General features: G+C 46.7%; 1 protein-coding gene across 1 annotated transcript in view; it reads left to right on the top strand.

The window, feature by feature from the left end:
* Positions 1 to 1665: 1665 nt before the first annotated feature.
* Positions 1666 to 17614, top strand: part of MYO18B (myosin XVIIIB) — a 330944-nt gene continuing 314995 nt past the window's right edge. Inside the window, exon 1 of the mRNA XM_082204380.1 lies at positions 1666 to 2623. The gene's annotated coding sequence lies outside the window, so the exon portion shown is untranslated. The remainder of the gene's footprint in view (positions 2624 to 17614) is intronic.

Raw genomic sequence — 17614 nt, 5'->3', positions numbered from 1 at the left:
AACTGCCTCTTTCAGCAGGTCTGGGAAGGCTCCTTCACAGAGGGAAGCATTCACCACCCCATGAAGCCCATCACCTAGCCCTTCCCGGCTAGCTTTTATAAGCCAGGATGGGCAAAGATCAAGGAGACAGGTGGTTAGTTTCACTCGTCCAAGCAGCCTGTCCACATCCTAGGAGGTAACATCCACAGAGGATTGAGGCCTCTACTGCATCTGCAAGCTATGCCATGAAGCACACATTGCAATCAATTTTTATTGACTGGAAACAGAGCAATTGCTGCCCTGGGATCATTTCCCTCTCCTAAAATGGCGCTGGCGGCGCTTTGTGCCCTCTTCCAACATGGAGGCACTTCTGCTGGCTATTTCCCTCTCCTAAAATGGCGCTGGCGGTGCTTTGTGCCCTCTTCCAACACGGAGGCACTTCCGTTCGCTATTTCCCTCTCCTAATATGGTGCCCGCGGCGATTTCTGCCTAAGGTCCCATCCCTCGCCGCCGGGGCTCGAAGCAGGGACTGCCTACCCACCGAGCGCGGAGCCCTGGCACTGGGCTTCCTTCGATCTCCTCCCTGTCCGCGGGGACTCTCTTCAAAAACCTCTTTCCCCTTGCCCTGCCCCAGCCCCAACGAGGTCCAAAGGCAGGCGCCTGCATTGGCCTTTTAAGGTGCAGGGTCTGCCTTGGGACCCCCTGGAGCTGCCAGGTAGGACTGGCTCCAGGGAACCTTGGCTTCCTTTGAGGGTTTTTTTGGGGGTGGGGTGGGATTTTTGCAGTCGTCACCTTCTCTCCTCTCCTCTCCCCACCCTGCCCCCTGCAGCACAGAGCAATGCTTTTTGTGTTTCACATCTCCCCAGAAGGTAGTACTTTTGTTGTGATATGATCGTATTTCTAGAGCAGATATTCAAAGTACAAATTCTTGAACCTGAGAAGATGAGTGATGTTATTGTGATAGTTGGCTGGAATGTAATGACACATCCCCCTTCCATATGATTTTATGGTTTTTACATAATTTGGGGAAGGTGTTAATCCTTAGAGGCCAATGCACACTGGACATTACTTCACAAATATCAATAGTAAATGTCTTCGTGTCATGGTCTCTTTCTGGTAAAGGACCATTAGGTCAAGTCGTGACCGACTCTGGGGTTGCGGCGCTCATCTCGCTTTATTGGCCAAGGGAGCCGGCGTATAGCTTCCGGGTCATGGGGCCAGCATGACTAAGCCACTTCTGGTGAACCAGAGCAGCGCACGGAAATGCCGTTTACCTTCTCGCAGGAGCGGTACCTATTTATCTACTTGCACTTTGATGTGCTTTTGAACTGCTAGGTGGGCAGGAGCTGGGACCAAACAACGGAACTCCTGCTGGGCTCCCCAGGCTTGAGTAGCATTCCCTGGGTTTTGGGCTGCAGGCTGCTGTCCGCAAGCCTTGGGAGCCCAGCGGGAACTCCCGAGGGCTCCCAAGGCTTGCGGATAGCTTCCTGAAGCCTGGAGAACAAGAGGGGGCGGTGCACACCAACGCCTCTCGCTCTCCAGGCTTCAGCGAAAGCTTGCATTCGCCCCATAGGACACACACACATTTCCCCTTCATTTTTGGAGGGGAAAAAGTGCGTCCTATAGGGTGAAAAATACGGGAATTTGTATGTTATGTTACATAGTTTGTAGGTACATCATGTTTGTTTAATTTAGAGTATACATGGCTGACGAAGCCCGGTTGGGCGAAACAAGGTATTATCCCAGAATCTTTGTTGTGCCATACCTTCAAGTTTTCCATCTGATCTGATATCTACATACAATGCATGTTAGACTCAAAGCAGTGATACGTGGAACATCATAAAATAAGCATACCATATTGTGGTTATTGCCAATATGCCACTTTAGGAACCGAATGGACTTTAACTCCTGACCATTCATTGGACTTTAATTTCTCTTGATATGTTCTGTTTACATGATGTGTTGGTCTATGGAATTACACTTTGTGAGATATTATATGTTGAATTGTGTTTGAAATAGAAGTTACATAGTAAAAAACAGCCTATTACATTGTGTGTGTTGTAACCAGGATTGTATTTACGCAACCTAAGGTTTAGTAGTATGTTCCATTAGCTAGGCCATCATAAGTTTGGACAAGGAAACTCTTGAAAGTACAATAAGCTATAGTAGAGGGTCGGTTTGTGGTGCTCTTGTGTATGTTTGCATACGTCTCATTATCTGCATGCTTACTCATGAGTGAACTCCATTCTGTTTAATGAGTCATCCTTGTTTTTGGTGCTTGAGCAAGGGCTCGCTGTGTGCGGGCCTGGAGGATCAAGCTGACCCTTGAGATGTGCTCAGAGGGGAGGAGAGCAAGGGCTTGGCTCAGTCAGCTGGCTGGCTGGCTCTTCCTGGCCCTGTCACTCAGCCATCCCCCAGTCCTGATGCCTGGGCATATTTATAGCCATGACCTGTCCCCTCGACTCAGCTGCTGGCTCTCATCTGCGGTGGGAGGGAAGGGAGGGGCCCCCTTCTTAGCCTCTGCCCTCCTCCTCTCCGCTTTTCCTGTGCTTGGTAGGAACCTGTAGCTGCTCCTAGAGCCTGGGAGGCTCTTTGTGTAGAAACTGCCCCCCTCCTGTTGCTGGCAGTGCTGAAAATAGAGAAGGTAGACAATGCCTGGGCTTGTTTGGTTGGGGAGGAAATTGGGGAGTGGGTTCTTGGGGAGTGATTGGGAAGGGGATTAATTGGGCAGGGGGCTGCTTTGGGATACAAAATGTCTTTCTTTCAGTGTGCTGCTTGCTGGGTGTGAGGGGCTATTTTTAGCTAGGTATGAAGAAGGCCTGGAGGAACACGAGGGGCCATCAAAATGTCTGGAGCTGATCCCTTCAGCATATGGCTGTGTGTGCGCACACCATAGGATCATATATGTTGAGCAAGACATGATTTAAGTGGGCAGGAATGTTCATTTATTGATTCTCTGAATTATCCATTCATCAGAAGTGAACTGCCAGGCACTGATGAAACTAGGAGCATCCTGTTAGGTAGGGATGGAAAATTCGTTTTCTGAATATTGATTGTTTTTGCAAAGGTGGCATTGAGGCCCCTTCTGGAACCAAGACGTTTTGAGAAGAGTGCCAGTGTGGTGTAGTTGCTTAGAGTGCCACCAGGGTTCAAATTGCCCTGGAGCTCACTGGGTGACCTTGAAGGTCAGCCACACTGAACTCTCTCAGTCCTCACCTACCTCACAGGCTTCTTGTGGAGATTAAATGAGGAGTTCCTTGGGGGGGGGGGGAAAGAAGGATAGAAATGCAATAAATACATAATCTAGGAACTGACAAAGATGGAGAGAGCAAGATCTAAAGTGTGAAAATGCAAAAGAAAAAATCCTGATGCAAGTTTTAATCTGCTTTTATTGTTAACATTGCTTTAACTTTTTGGAAGTCTTAAATTATTGTTGTTAATATTGTTCTTTTCATTGATATTTTTAAGTTGTCTTTTTTGGAAACTGTTTTGAGGTTGTTGTTTTACAATCAAGCCATGTTTAAATTTTATGAAAATAAAATAAAAATAAAAATCCCAGAAGCCCAACTTGGTGGGATGAAGGAATGTTTCCTTTTAAATAAATCAAATGGGGGGACTGTAATGGTGGTGTTTACTTACTCATTGATAGGAAATGCAGAAATTTAGTCTTTGAGCTCTGAAATGCTATAGAGACTGCTAGCAAAGCAGGGTGTATCTCTGCACCCCATTCATATATTCAGCATATCCATTGGTGCATGAGAATTTAATCATAGCAAGGCATGTCTGAATGAGTTTGAATCTGCTGATCGGGAGTGTCTGGTTTTTGGTTTGCTGGATGCAAGTGCTGGAGAAAATCCGTCACTGAACGACAGTGATCCTGACAGCTGAACATTGTGAGATCCAAATTCCTCATTCCTTTTCTTTCTTTCGCTTAATGCCACTCACACAGAGAGCTCTCAGCAGAGGGAAACGGCCGTGGATTTGTGTGGAGAAGGCCCTACCAGGAAATCCATGGTGTGAGGAAAACTAAGAATCTGAAAATTTGTAACCATTTTATGGAGCGAGCAAAAGAGGTCCCCTGTGCTTCAAAGAGCTGCATAAGTCAGAAACTGAAAGGTGAAGCTATTCCTGGTATGGAGGTGCAATGGTGGGAAAAGCTTCATCTAGGTGCATGCACCTGTGTATATGTATGTGAAAGGCAAGGGGGCAAAGAGGCCATGACCCTGAAGGAGGGAGCCAAGTGGGTAGGGGGGTGGCGGGTGAAGTCATCTCATGGGCATTGTGCTTTGAGTGGCATATTTCATTTTAAGCACAGTATACAGTAATTACTGCATTGCAGGGGGTTGGAATAAATGAGAACATGAGACTCTAAATCTCACAGTTGTGGGTTGGAGCCCCATGTTGGGCAAAAGATTTCTGCATTGCAGGGGGTTGGACTAGATGACCCCTATGATTCCTTCCAACTCTACAACTCTGTGCTTCTACTTTTTCCATAGTTGTCTCATTGCTCCTATTGAGACAGAAACTGGAGAGAATGTTAACAGCATTACATTGACTTAGAATAATAGAATTGTAGAGTTGGAAGGGACCCCAAGGTCACCTTACTAGGTGCAATGCAGGAATCTCAACTAAAGCATCCATGCCAGGTGGCCATCCAACCTCTGATTAAAAGCCCCCAAGGAAGGAGAGTCCACAGCCTCTCCTTCCTTGAGGGAGATCGTTCAGCTGTTGACCAGAAGGTCTTTCTGATGTTTACTCAGAATCTCCTCTCTCGTAACTTGAAGCTATTAGTTTGAGTCCTACCCTATGAGTCTCCTTCAAGAGATCCTACTCTGCTTTCCTTGTTTTTCAGAAAGGACCCACCGTGGTGTAGGGCATGTGGAGATGTGCTTTGCTCAGGGTTAGATAGAAAGCCCTTAAAAGCAGGAGTCAGAAGCATTTTTTAGCCCAATGGGCACCTTCCAAAGGGCACCCTCCAAAGGGCTGCATGCCAGCAGTGGTGGTGGGGCCCATAGGAAACAAAGGGTGACTCCACTAGGTAACCACTCAAAAGCCAAAGGTTCCTAAACATAAACACCCTCCCCTATTTATCAATGTGATAAGAGGCAGTGTTGTGTAGTGGTTAGAGTATTGGACCAGGATCCAGGAGACCAGGGTTCAAATTCTCCCCCTTGACCATGAAGCTCACTGAGTGACCTTGGACCAGTCCTTGCTTCTCTCAGCCTAATCCAGCTCGCATGGTTGTTATGAGGATAAAATGGGGAGGCGGGGAATGGTACAAGCCACCTAGGAGGAAAAAAGTGGGATATAAATGCAATAAATAAATATTATCCATCCAGGCATGATCAGAGCTTAAGGGGACATTCCGGCCAGCCAGAAGCAGGGGAGGGGATGGGCCTGAGGAAGGGCCAAGCCTGGGGAACAATCCTCCAGGCCTGAGCTTCCCCATGCCTGCTTTTTGAGACAGCTTGGCTCCTGGGAAAATGACTTGACCAAAATTTCAGAGAGTCTCTGGTGTTCAGGGTTAAGGCAAATAAATAATGGTCTTTCAAGTGTTGAAAGCATGTTGCCCTTCATGATCTTTAACAGCTTTAACATCTTTAACAGTAAAAGTATTATGGGAGAGGGGCCATAGCTCAGTGCTAGAGCACCTGCTTTGCACACAGAAGCTCTCCAGTTCAATCCCTGACAGCTCCAGATGGGGCTGGGAATGTCCTCTGCCTGAAACCCTGGATTTCTATGGGGTTTAAGGCAGGGATTTTCCCTGGATCCTACCTGGAGCTGGCAGAGATTGAACTGCAGTCCTTCCTTCTGCATGCAAAGCAGATGCTCTGCCACTGAACGACTGCCCCATAGGAAAGAAGGATCTGCAAACCATGTCTTTCTTCACAGATTCCTGGTAAGGAAATATGCTTTTGATTTGCTCCCTGGCTAGACTTTGATCAAACTGACTTGTAGGCAGCAATTCTCCATGGTTGTTAGTCACCCATCTGCAAGAAGACAGTCCAGGTTGCTTTCTGGAAAAGGTGCTTGAGCTGACTGCAGTTTCTATAGCTAGGAGTCCCTGGAATGATCAGATTTCTCCTGAAAGTCCATCCCTGTGGAATCCAGCCACCCAGCCAGGGCATGTCCAGGTGGCTCCAATTTCAGGGTCTCAGGCGCTTCTGATCCTTCCTGGCAGATGTGCTGAGCTCTGCAGCCCTGGGTGATTTTTACACTGGGCCACACAGATTGGATCAACAAAGGGTGCAATGGTGGTAATGGGGGTAGACTGCTTGGGGTAAGTGGAGGCAAAATATGCTGGCTTTTTGTGGTTTTGTGATGCTATAGCACTGAGTTTGGCAATGTGTGGAGCCACTGGATAGCACATGCTTTTCTTCTCCTTGGACATTTTGCCAAAGACACAGGTATGACTAACTCAAATGCATGTCGGAGCTGCTGTTCTAGGTCTGTCTAGCTCAGCAACATGGCAGTCAAGGACAGTGAATTAATATCTTAAAGATAGTTAGCTGTGCTGGTTGGGACTTATAGCAGCTGTAGTCCAAAGCATCTGGCAAACAAAAGGCTGCTGTTGTTGACAATACTGAACTGGATGGGCATAAGACAGCTTCCTGCAAGAGACCTTTGGGGACAGAGGGATGGAGAACAGACAAAACAAGTTGCAGGAACTGTGGTGATACTTACAGGATCTGTAGAGAGAAGGAGGCAACTTCCAAGCCTTCTCTTAGGGCTGGCTGGTTTTAGGAGGAAAGATCAGATGCTTTGCTCTAGTCCTAATTCCATTGTTAGGTGACACTCTCAGTCTGCAGATCCTTAGTCCCAAAGCAGGGGCTGCATGGATGAAGCTGTGAGTAAGGAACGTTCTACATTTGCCTGTCAAAGCAATTATGGCTGTTAGTGGTTTGAACACGTTTGGGTGGGGAGATCAAGTGAAAGAAGGGGTCTGGGTCCAAAGGAGGTGGAAATATAGATCTGACCCATGGGTGGGTAATTAACAAAAGAATCAGCTGGGTGTCTAGATTCAAAAATGGGGATTTGCACACTCTTTAGTGGGAGAGAGCCTCCAGATTTAAAAACACTTTCAGAGTTAACAGCAGCCGCATAGTGTGGAATATAGGTTGTTAAACCCTTTTGCATATCCCATTTAGTCTGCCTTAAGATGCTTGCCCCTCCTCTCTACCCCTCTAGCAATAAACAGACCATACACTGTTAAGTAAGTTTAAAATTCTTTTCTTACTAAATCCAAAGGTCTGGTTCATCCGTTATTCCATGCAGCAGCAAGGAGCACACAGATAGATTACTATTGGGTTTAAAATACAGCATAAAGTTTCAAACATGCAGTCTGAACTTTGGAGCAAGTTCAGACATGCCCATCCTACTTGGTTACATGAGGAAAGGAAATAGAAGACACTTCACTTCCTCCCTTGTGGGGGTGAGGGGCCACTGAGTCTAGGAACAGAACTCTGCTGTTAACCCCTTCATGCACTAACTAGCGCTCATGCATAGTTATGTTTGTCTGCAATCTCTCACAACTCAGAAATACACACTCTCTAGATTTGGGAAGGTCTGCTTCTGTTTATCATAGCAGGAGCCCAGCAGATCGGACTAGAGGCTCTCATCCTGTCCTCACAGGGACTAACCAGATCCCACTGGGAAAAAGGAAGCTGTGAGCACAGCAGCATTCCCAGCACCTGTGATTTCCAGCAAGTGGGATTCAGAGACATGTTGCCCCTGTTTCTAGATGTAGTGCATAGCCATTGTGGCTAGTATGCATTGCCAGCTTTATCTTAATAAAAGCGAGCTGGGAAGGGCTGGGCGATGAGCTCTGCGGGGTGGTGAATTAAACCGCTTCTTAAAAAACCATCTTCGAACCCGGCCAATATGGCCAACTATTGCCCAGTCTCAAACCTTCCATTCTTGGGCAAGGTGATTGAGTGGGTGGTTGCTGAACAACTCAAGGCACACCTGGAAGATGCAGACCATTTGGATCCCTTCCAGTCTGGATTCAGGCCTCATCATGGGACTGAAACTGCCTTGGTGGTGCTGGTTGATGATCTCTGGCAGGCTAGGGACAAAGGTGAAAGCTGTTTCCTAGTTCTGCTGGATTTCTCAGTGGCCTTTGATACAATTGACCATGACATCCTTCTAGAGGAGCTGGAAGCTGGGGGCACTGTTATACAGTGGTTCTGCTCCTTCCTCCTGGGCTGTGTCCAGAAAGTGGTTTTGGGGGATGAGTGTTTAGACCCCTGGACTCTCACTTGTGGGGTGCTTCAGGGTTCTGTCCTTCCCCCCTTGCTTTTTAACATCTATATGAAGCCACTGAGAGAGATCATCAGGGGGTTTGGGCTGGGTGTTCATCAGTATGTGGATGATACCCAGCTCTATCTCTCTTCTAAATCAGAACCAGTGAAGGTGATGAAGGTCCTGTGTGAGTGTCTGGAGGCGGTTGGAAGATGGATGGTGGCTAACAGATTGGGGTTAAATCCTGACAAGACAGAAGTACTGTTTTGGGGGGACAGGGGGTGGACAGGTTTGGGGGATTCCCTGGCTCTGAATGGGGTAACTGTGTCCCTGATGGACCAGGTGCGCAGCCTGGAAATCATTTTGGACTCACAGCTGTTCATGGAGGCACAGGTGAATTCTGTGTCCAGGGCAGCTGTCTATCTGTCTATCTGGTACGCAGGCTGAGACCCTATCTGCCTGCGGACTGTCTCGCCAGAGTGGTGAATGCTCTAGTTATCTCCCACTTGGACTACTGCAATGCACTCTCTTCTACCTTTGAATGTGAGCTGGAAATAACAACTAATCCAGAATGTGGCAGCTAGACTGGTGACTGGGAGTGACTGCCGATATCATATACCACCGGTCCTGAAATACCTTCATTGGCTCCCACTATGTTTCTGAGCACAATTCAAAGTGTTGGTAAAAGGTAAAGGTAAAGGACCCCTGACAGTTAAGTCCAGTCGTGAACGACTCTGGGGTTGCGGCTCATCTCGCTTTACTGGCTGAGGTAGCTGACATTTGTCCACAGACAGTTTTTCCGGGTCATGTGGCCAGCATGACTAAGCCACTTCTGGCGAAACCAGAGCAGTGCATGGAAACGCTGTTTACCTTCCTGGTGTGGTACCTATTTATTTACTTGCACTTTGACATGCTTTCGAACTGCTAGGTGGGTAGGAGCAGGGACCGAGCAACGGGAGCTCACCCTGGCACAGGAATTCGAACCACTGACCTTCCAATCAGCAAGCCCTAGACTCTGGTTTAGACCACAGCACGACCCACGTCCCATAAAGTGTTGGTGCTGACCTTTAAAGCCCTAAACAGGGCCTGTAAGACAGAGTTGTTCCGCCTGGCCTTTGGCTTGGAGTCAATTTGATTCCCTCCCCCTCTTTCTTTTTTCCTTTCACCTCCTGTGATGACGCTGCATTTTAACGTTTTAATGTTGTATTTTAATCTTGTTTTTAAGTTGTATTCATTCAACTTGTTTTTATTATTGGTTGTTAGCTGCCCTGAGCCCGGCCTTGGCTAGGGAAGGCGAGGTATAAATAAAATTTATTATTATTATTATTAAATGGCCTCAGCTCAGTATACTTGAAGGAGCATATCCCCCCCCCCCGTTGTTTTGCCTGGACACTGAGGTCCAGCTCCAAGGGCCTTCTGGTGGTTCCCTCACTGCAATAAGTAAAGCTACAGGGAACCAGGCAGAGGGCCTTCTTGGAATGCCCTCCCAACAGTTGTCCTGTGGAATGCTCTCCCAACAGTTGTCAAGGAAATAAACAACTATCTGACTTTTAGAAGACATCTGAGGGCAGCTCTGTTTAGGGAAGTTTTTAATGTTTGATGTTTTGTCACTTTATTATTATTATTATTATTATTATTAGTAGTAGTAGTAGTAGTAGTAGTATTTATTATTATTCTGTTGGGAGCTGCCAAGAGTGGCTGGGGAAACCCAGCCAGATAGGCGGGGTATAATATGATAATAATAAATAATAATAAATAATTATCATAATTTGTTATGTACTGAGTTGAATAGAATCCAAACTGCAGCAGTCTGATTGGTCCTAGAACAATAGGATCCAAATTGCAGCAGTCTGATTGGTCCTAGAACAATAGGATTCAGAATGCAGCAGTCTGATTGGTCCTAGAACAATGCAGCAGTATGATTGGTTGACAGGAACCACCCAATCCTGCTCCAGATAGAAGTGAATCCACAACCTGATTGGCTTACAGTAGAATTCCGGAATTAGCCAATCATGTGCAGCCCATTGTGTAAATAATGTATATAAAGCAGATACTGTGGGGGGACTTTCATTCATTCCTCCTCACCACTATGAGCTGAATAAAGAGCATGAAATCACTTTGCGACTCTGAGTATATTTCATAATTATAATAATAATTAATATTATCTTCCATGAATTTATCAATAGGAGCCAACTCCTAGGGGCTTAGGGGGCTTCACTCCCCCAATAAAATATTTGAGCCCCTCCCCCGAAGTTGATAGCCATTGTCATTCAAAAGGTGTGTGTACACTGTGTCATGTGATCAATTACAGAGGGCAGGGCTTATCTACCCCCCATGGCACCCCTGAATTTGTCTAATCCTCTGTTAAAGCTATCCAGATTGGCAGTCCTCATTACAAGCTCATGAGAAGACGCCACCCACATACTTGTGATAGTATGACTGATATAGGAAATTAAACACAAAGGATTGTACCCAAGGAAGTTCTACCTAGAGTAGGCCCAATCTCCATTAATTAACTAACTAACTAACTAACTAACTAACTAACTAACTAACTAACTAACTTACTAACCAACCAACCAACCAACCAACCAACCAACCAACTAACTACCGTATTTTTCGCCCGTCCAAAAATGAAGGGGAAATGTGTGTGTGTCCTATGGGGCAAATGCAGGCAAATGCGTACTGACCCCTCTCGCTCTCCAGGCTTCAGGAAGCTCTGCGCAGCCCTTGGGAGCCCGGCGCAAAGTCGTGCTGGGCTCCTGACTGCTGCGCGGAGCTGCCTGCAGCCCCGGGCTCCGCGCAGCTCCGCGCAGCCATCCGGAGCCTGGCGCGAAGTCGCGCCGGGCTCCCAACGGCTGCGTGGAGGTGCCTGCAGCCCCGGGCTTCGCCAGCTCCGCACAGACATCCAGAGCCCGGCGCGAAGTCGCGCTGGGCTCCCGACGGCTGCGCAGAGGTGCCTGCAGCCCTGGGCTTCGCGCAGCTCCGCGTAGCCATCCGGAGCCTGGCGTGAAGTCGCGCTGGGCTCCCGACAGCTGCGCGGAGGTGCCTGCAGCCCCGGGCTTCACCCAGCTCCGCGCAGTCCTCTGGAGCCCTCCCGACGGCTGCGCGGAGCTGCTTGCATTCCGAAGCCTGGGACGCGCTGAAGAGCGCGCCCAGCTTCACGCACCTCTCCGCAAGCCTGGGGAGACCGGCGCGACTTTGCGCTGGGCTCCCTAGGCTTGCAGATAGCAGGCTGTTCTGGGGGCTGGGGTCAGGGGAAGCTCGGGCTTCCCCCGCGCCAGCCCCGTGCCTGGGGGGGTAAATAATTCCCCCCTTTATTGCCCCCCCCAAAAAACCTAGGTGCGTCCTATGGGGCGATGCGCCCTATGGGGCGAAAAGTACGGTAACTAACTAACTAACTAACCAACCAACCAACCAACCAGCCATCTCCATTAATTTCATTGGGCCAACATTGGCATACAGCACAATATTATTTAATTTTCTTGATATATTTCTTCTACTATAAAGTGTATTCAGTATTCTAAACAGAGCAAAAATAACCTAATATAGATTGCATAGAAAAGTTGCAATATTCCAAAATCCAAAAATCATGCCTGCCTATTTGTTTTAATCTATTTACATTTTTGTACCCCTGCCTTTTCTCAGATAGGGATGAAAGCAGCATACATAAAGCAAAACATCCCTCCCCCAATTAATAATGAAATCAACAATTTTCAATATATGAAAAGCATAAGAGAAAACTATAGGGTTTTGCACAGATAAGATATTTACCTCCAAACTCACTTTCCTGAGTCAGGTGACAGGGGCAAAAACTTGGATGTCTTCCTCATTTACTGCAGGGTGGAAATCAAGAGAAGCCTTTCATTTTTTGTGTGTATTTTTGCAGAATTGGATGAAATTTTCCAGCATAGCAGTCTGTTCAGAGGGGGCAGAGCCTGCAAAATTTCAGTCAAAGATATGCATTTTCTTTTTGTACTAAGTACCGTTAAAGTTTGAGTGTTTTAAAGAACAATTTATTGCTCTTCTTTATGCGCAATTTGCCTGAATGTGACATCCCCCCATCTCCCCCCCAAATGTCTCAACAAATGAAACTGATTTGTAAAAATGTTACATGGAAAAAATACGAGAGACATTACACATACTTCTGTAAAACAAGAAAATCTTTAATCATAGAATCATAGAATCATAGAATCATAGAGTTGGAAGAGACCACAAGGGCCATCGAGTCCAACCCCCTGCCAAGCAGGAAACACCATCAGAGCACTCCTGACATATGGTTGTCAAGCCTCTGCTTAAAGACCTCCAAAGTAGGAGACTCCACCACACTCCTTGGCAGCAAATTCCACTGTCGAACAGCTCTCACTGTCAGGACGTTCTTCCTAATGTTTAGGTGGAATCTTCTTTCTTGTAATTTGGATCCATTGCTCCGTGTCCGCTTCTCCGGAGCAGCAGAAAACAACCTTTCTCCCTCCTCCATGTGACATCCTTTTATATATTTGAACATGGCTATCATATCACCCCTTAACCTCCTCTTCTCCAGGCTAAACATGCCCAGCTCCCTTAGCCGTTCCTCATAAGGCATCATTTCCAGGCCTTTGACCATTTTGGTTGCCCTCCTCTGGACACGTTCCAGTTTGTCAGTGTCCTTCTTGAATTGTGGTGCCCAGAACTGGACACAGTACTCCAGGTGTGGTCCGACCAGAGCAGAATACAGTGGCACTATTACTTCCCTTGATCTAGATGCTATACTCCTATTGATGCAGCCCAGAATTGCATTGGCTTTTTTAGCTGCCGCGTCACACTGTTGGCTCATGTCAAGTTTGTGGTCAACCAAGACTCCTAGATCCTTTTCACATGTACTGCTCTCAAGCCAGGTGTCACCCATCTTGTATTTGTGCCTCTCATTTTTTTTGCCCAAGTGCAATACTTTACATTTCTCCCTGTTAAAATTCATCTTGTTTATTTTTGCCCAGTTCTCTAATCTGTCAAGGTCGTTTTGAAGTGTGATCCTGTCCTCTGGGGTGTTAGCCACCCCTCCCAGTTTGGTGTCATCTGCAAATTTGATCAGGATGCCCTTGAGTCCATCATCCAAGTCGTTGATAAAGATGTTGAATAAGACCGGGCCCAAGACAGAACCCTGTGGCACCCCACTAGTCACTCTTCTCCAGGATGAAGAGGAACCATTGATGAGCACCCTTTGGGTTCGGTAAGTCAGCCAGTTACAAATCCACTGAGTGGTAGCATAGTCAAGACCGCATTTTACCAGCTTCTTTACAAGAATATCATGGGGCACCTTGTCAAATGCCTTGCTGAAATCAAGGTAGGCTACATCCACTGCGTTCCCTTCATCTACCAGGCTTGTAATTCTGTCAAAAAATGAGATCAGGTTAGTCTGACATGACTTATTTTTCAGAAATCCATGCTGACTATTGGTGATCACAGCATTCCTTTCTAGGTGCTCACAGACTGTTTGCTTAATGATCTGCTCCAGAATCTTCCCTGCTATTGATGTCAGACTGACTGGGCGGTAATTATTTGGGTCCTCTCTTTTCCCCTTTTTGAAAATAGGGACAACATTTGCCCTCCTCCAGTCTGCCGGGACTTCGCCTGTTCTCCAGGAATTCTCAAAGATGACTGCCAGTGGTTCTGAGATCACATCTGTCAGTTCTTTTAATACTCTTGGATGCAGTTCATCTGGCCCTGGAGACTTGAATACATCTAAACTAGCCAAATATTCTTGTACTATCTCCTTAGTTACTCTGGGCTGTGTTTCCTTTGCTGAATCATTTGCTCCAAATTCTTCAGGTCGGGCATTGTTTTCTTTATCGGAGAAGACTGAGGCAAAGAAGGCATTGAGGAGTTCAGCCCTTTCTGTGTCCCCTGTTTGCATTTCACCATCTTCTCCTCTGAGTGACCCCATTGTTTCTTTGTTCTTCCTTTTGCTACGAACATACCCATAAAAGCCTTTTTTGTTGCTTTTAACCTCTCTAGCAAGCCTGAGTTCATTCTGTGCTTTAGCTTTTCTGACTTTGTGTCTACACGTGCTGGCTATTTGTTTGAATTCCTCTTTGGTGGTTTCCCCTCTTTTCCATTTTTTGTACACATCCTTTTTTAATCTTAATTCAGTTAAAAGTTCTTTAGATAGCCATCCTGGCTTCTTTAGGCACCTTCCATGTTTCCGTCTCATTGGTATTGCCTGACGTTGTGCTTTTAGTATCTCCCTCTTAACAAACTCCCAGCCATCATGAACTCCCTTTCCTTTTAGTATTGTTGTCCATGGGATCTCACCCAGCACTTCCCTAAGTTTTATGAAGTCGGCTTTCTTAAAGTCAAGAAATTGAGTCCTAGTATGCTTGGCTGCTCCTTTCCGCTGTATAGTAAACTTCAGAAGAGCATGATCACTCGCGCCTAATGATCCTTCCACTTCTATCCCACTAACCAGGTCATCAACATTGGTTAGGACCAGATCTAAAATGGCTGTTCCTCTTGTTGCTTCTCCCACTTTCTGGACAATGAAGTTGTCTGCAAGGCCAGTGAGGAATCTGTTTGACCTTATGCTCTTGGCTGAGTTTGACGTCCAACAAATATCCGGGTAATTGAAGTCCCCCATTACTACTATCTCCCTTCCTTTTGCATGCTTGGCCATCTGTTCCAGGAAGGCATCATCTATGTCCTCCGTTTGGCTTGGGGATCTATAGTAAACTCCCACAATGAGGTCTCTGTTATTCTTCTCTCCCTTAATTTTGACCCAAATGCTCTCACTTTGGCTTTGAGGATCTAAATCTTGGATCTCTTCACAGGTATACACATCCCTGACATATAACGCCACTCCTCCTCCTTTCTTGTCTGGTCTGTTTCTCTGAAATAGATTGTATCCCCCCAATAAAAAGAAAGAAAGAAAAAAGAAATCTAGTCAAGTTCCCTGCAAAATATCAGAAGCATAGAGAAAGGAGTTGGGGGAGGGTGCTATGGGGGAGAACCAATTCTCCCCCATTTTATTTTAGTTATTTTGTTTTCTGCTCAGATTGCAGCAAAGCCACAGTCTTCCTGTCATTGTTGTGACTGGAAATTGAAAGAGAGACTGGGTCAAGTTGTTCTGTCTGGCAGCTTGAGGAATCAGTAACAGAATTGCACCCATTTCCTCTGCCTCTCTCCCTTCTATCTGCCTAGTGCTTTACATTCATGGAGACCTTTTTGGGAGGTTTCAATGCTGGTCTGTGTATTCTTGCATGGAAGCAAATACTTTTGGTGGAGCAGTTTTTAATCTCCACTGAGCTGGGCATTCCAAAGGCGTGGTGCCACCACCAGTATGCCCTCTTTCTGATCAATATCCTATTGGCAAAACCTATTGGTGTTTCGCAACTTTCTGACTAGTTGCAGGACCTTAGCCAGACCTAGCAAAGTAAACGCAGAATCCACGGAAGCAATTGGCAACTTGGCTGCAGACAGGATAGACGAAGCAGGAACCAGGAACTTGTAGTTAGATGTTTATTATATACAGTGGACTATATACAGGAACGGGACGCGGGTGGCGCTGTGGGTAAAATCTCAGTGCCTAGGACTTGCTGTTTGTAAGGTCGGCGGTTTGAATCCCCGCGATGGGGTGAGCTCCCATCGTTCGGTCCCAGCTCCTGCCAACCTAGAAGTTCGAAAGCACCCCTAACTGCAAGTAGATAAATAGGGACCGCTTTATAGCGGGAAGGTAAACGGCGTTTTCGTGTGCGGCGCTGGTGCTGGCTCACCAGATGCAGCTTTGTCACGCTGGCCACATGACCCGAAAGTGTCTTCGGACAGCGCCGGCTCTCGGCCTCTTGAGCGAGATGAGCGTGCAACCCTAGAGTCGGTCACGACTGGCCCTGACGGGCAGGGGTACCTTTACCTTTATATACAGGAACAAAATATGGATCTTTAGCTTGCTCTCTCATACACGACTCACAACTCCCAACCTCCAACTCCTACACTGATACACAGAACACTGAACTATTCCAGTTAGTAGGCCATTAATTATCACTCCCTTGAGAGAGCTTGACCAATCATGGAGTTGTCTCCATGCCTCTGTATCACCAGGCAGACTTATTCCTTCAGATTGCCTTCTGGCTGTCTGCCAAACCTTAATTGACTGTGTGAGTAGCTGCACGTATTCAGATTCCCAACATATCCATTGTACCACAATTGGTAGAGGCACCAGGATCAGAGATCAGCTTTGGGCTTACCCGAGGCAGGCGCAGCCCAACCCGTTTTACCACCTGAGACGAAATGGGAATGTTCTCCCCTGCCTCCCAACCATGCGTATTGGTAGGCTGGTTTTGAAGACCTGAATCTACACCAGCCAGAAGCAATCAATCAATTGACAGACTAAACCAACTGACTGACTGATGAAGCTTCCAAATGACAGACGGGAAAGGGTAATGCAGACCCTCCCCCATGCCCTTTCTCCACTAAAATTGGTAGGTGGGGAATCAGTGGGAGACAGCCCTTTCTTTCTTTCTTTCTTTCTTTCTTTCTTTCTTTCTTTCTTATATCGCCTTATACCCATGGATCTCAGGGCAGTTTACAACATAAAATTACAATACAGAAAACACAAAATACATTATAAAAATAAAAGCAGAGGCAACCCAATAACCCTCCCCCCTTCTATAACAGCACTGACAGCTTCAGGGGTTTCAAGCAGGAAACCTAGGCTGCTTCTGTCCAGAATAGATCTAGATCTTTGGACAATCCCAGAGATGATCCCTGCACCAGGTGCTTTTTCAATCCGCCAGAGATGGGGCATTTTTGGTGATGGCATTGCATCTTCAGAATGACCATTCCAGGGATTCCTGCTCTACTAATCAGTGGCAGGGGTCACCAAACTTTTTCAGCAGGGGGCCGGTCCACTGGCCCTCAGACCTTGTGGGGGGCCGGACTATATTTTGGGAAAAAATAATAATGAATGAATTCCTATGCCCCACAAATAACCCAGAGATACATTTTTTTTAAAAAAAGCACACATTCTACTCATGTAAAAACACCAGGCAGGCCCCACAAATAACCCAGAGATGCATTTAAATATTCATTCTACTCATGTAAAAACATGCTGATTCCCAGACCGTCTGCGGGCCAGATTTAGAAGACAATTGGGCCAAATCTGGTTCCCGGGCCTTAGTTTTCCTACCCATGGTGTAGAGCAGCCTTTTCCAAACTGCTGTTCTCCAGATACTGTTTGACTCCAACTCCCATGAGTCCCCACCAACCTGGCCAGTGATCAGGGATATTGGGAGTTGGAGACCAACAATTTATGGAAGACATCAGGTTGGGGAAGGCAGTTGCAGACTATGCTAAAATGAATGGAGCCAATGATCTTACTAATGCAGCTTCTTTTCTCCCTCAGATGGCAACAATTGAAAGTGGCAAG

The sequence above is a fragment of the Podarcis vaucheri genome (genome assembly GCF_965113315.1).
Source record: "Podarcis vaucheri genome assembly, chromosome: 16".
Taxonomy (NCBI): Eukaryota; Metazoa; Chordata; class Lepidosauria; order Squamata; family Lacertidae; genus Podarcis; species Podarcis vaucheri.
This window is presented reverse-complemented; position numbering and strand designations above follow the sequence as displayed.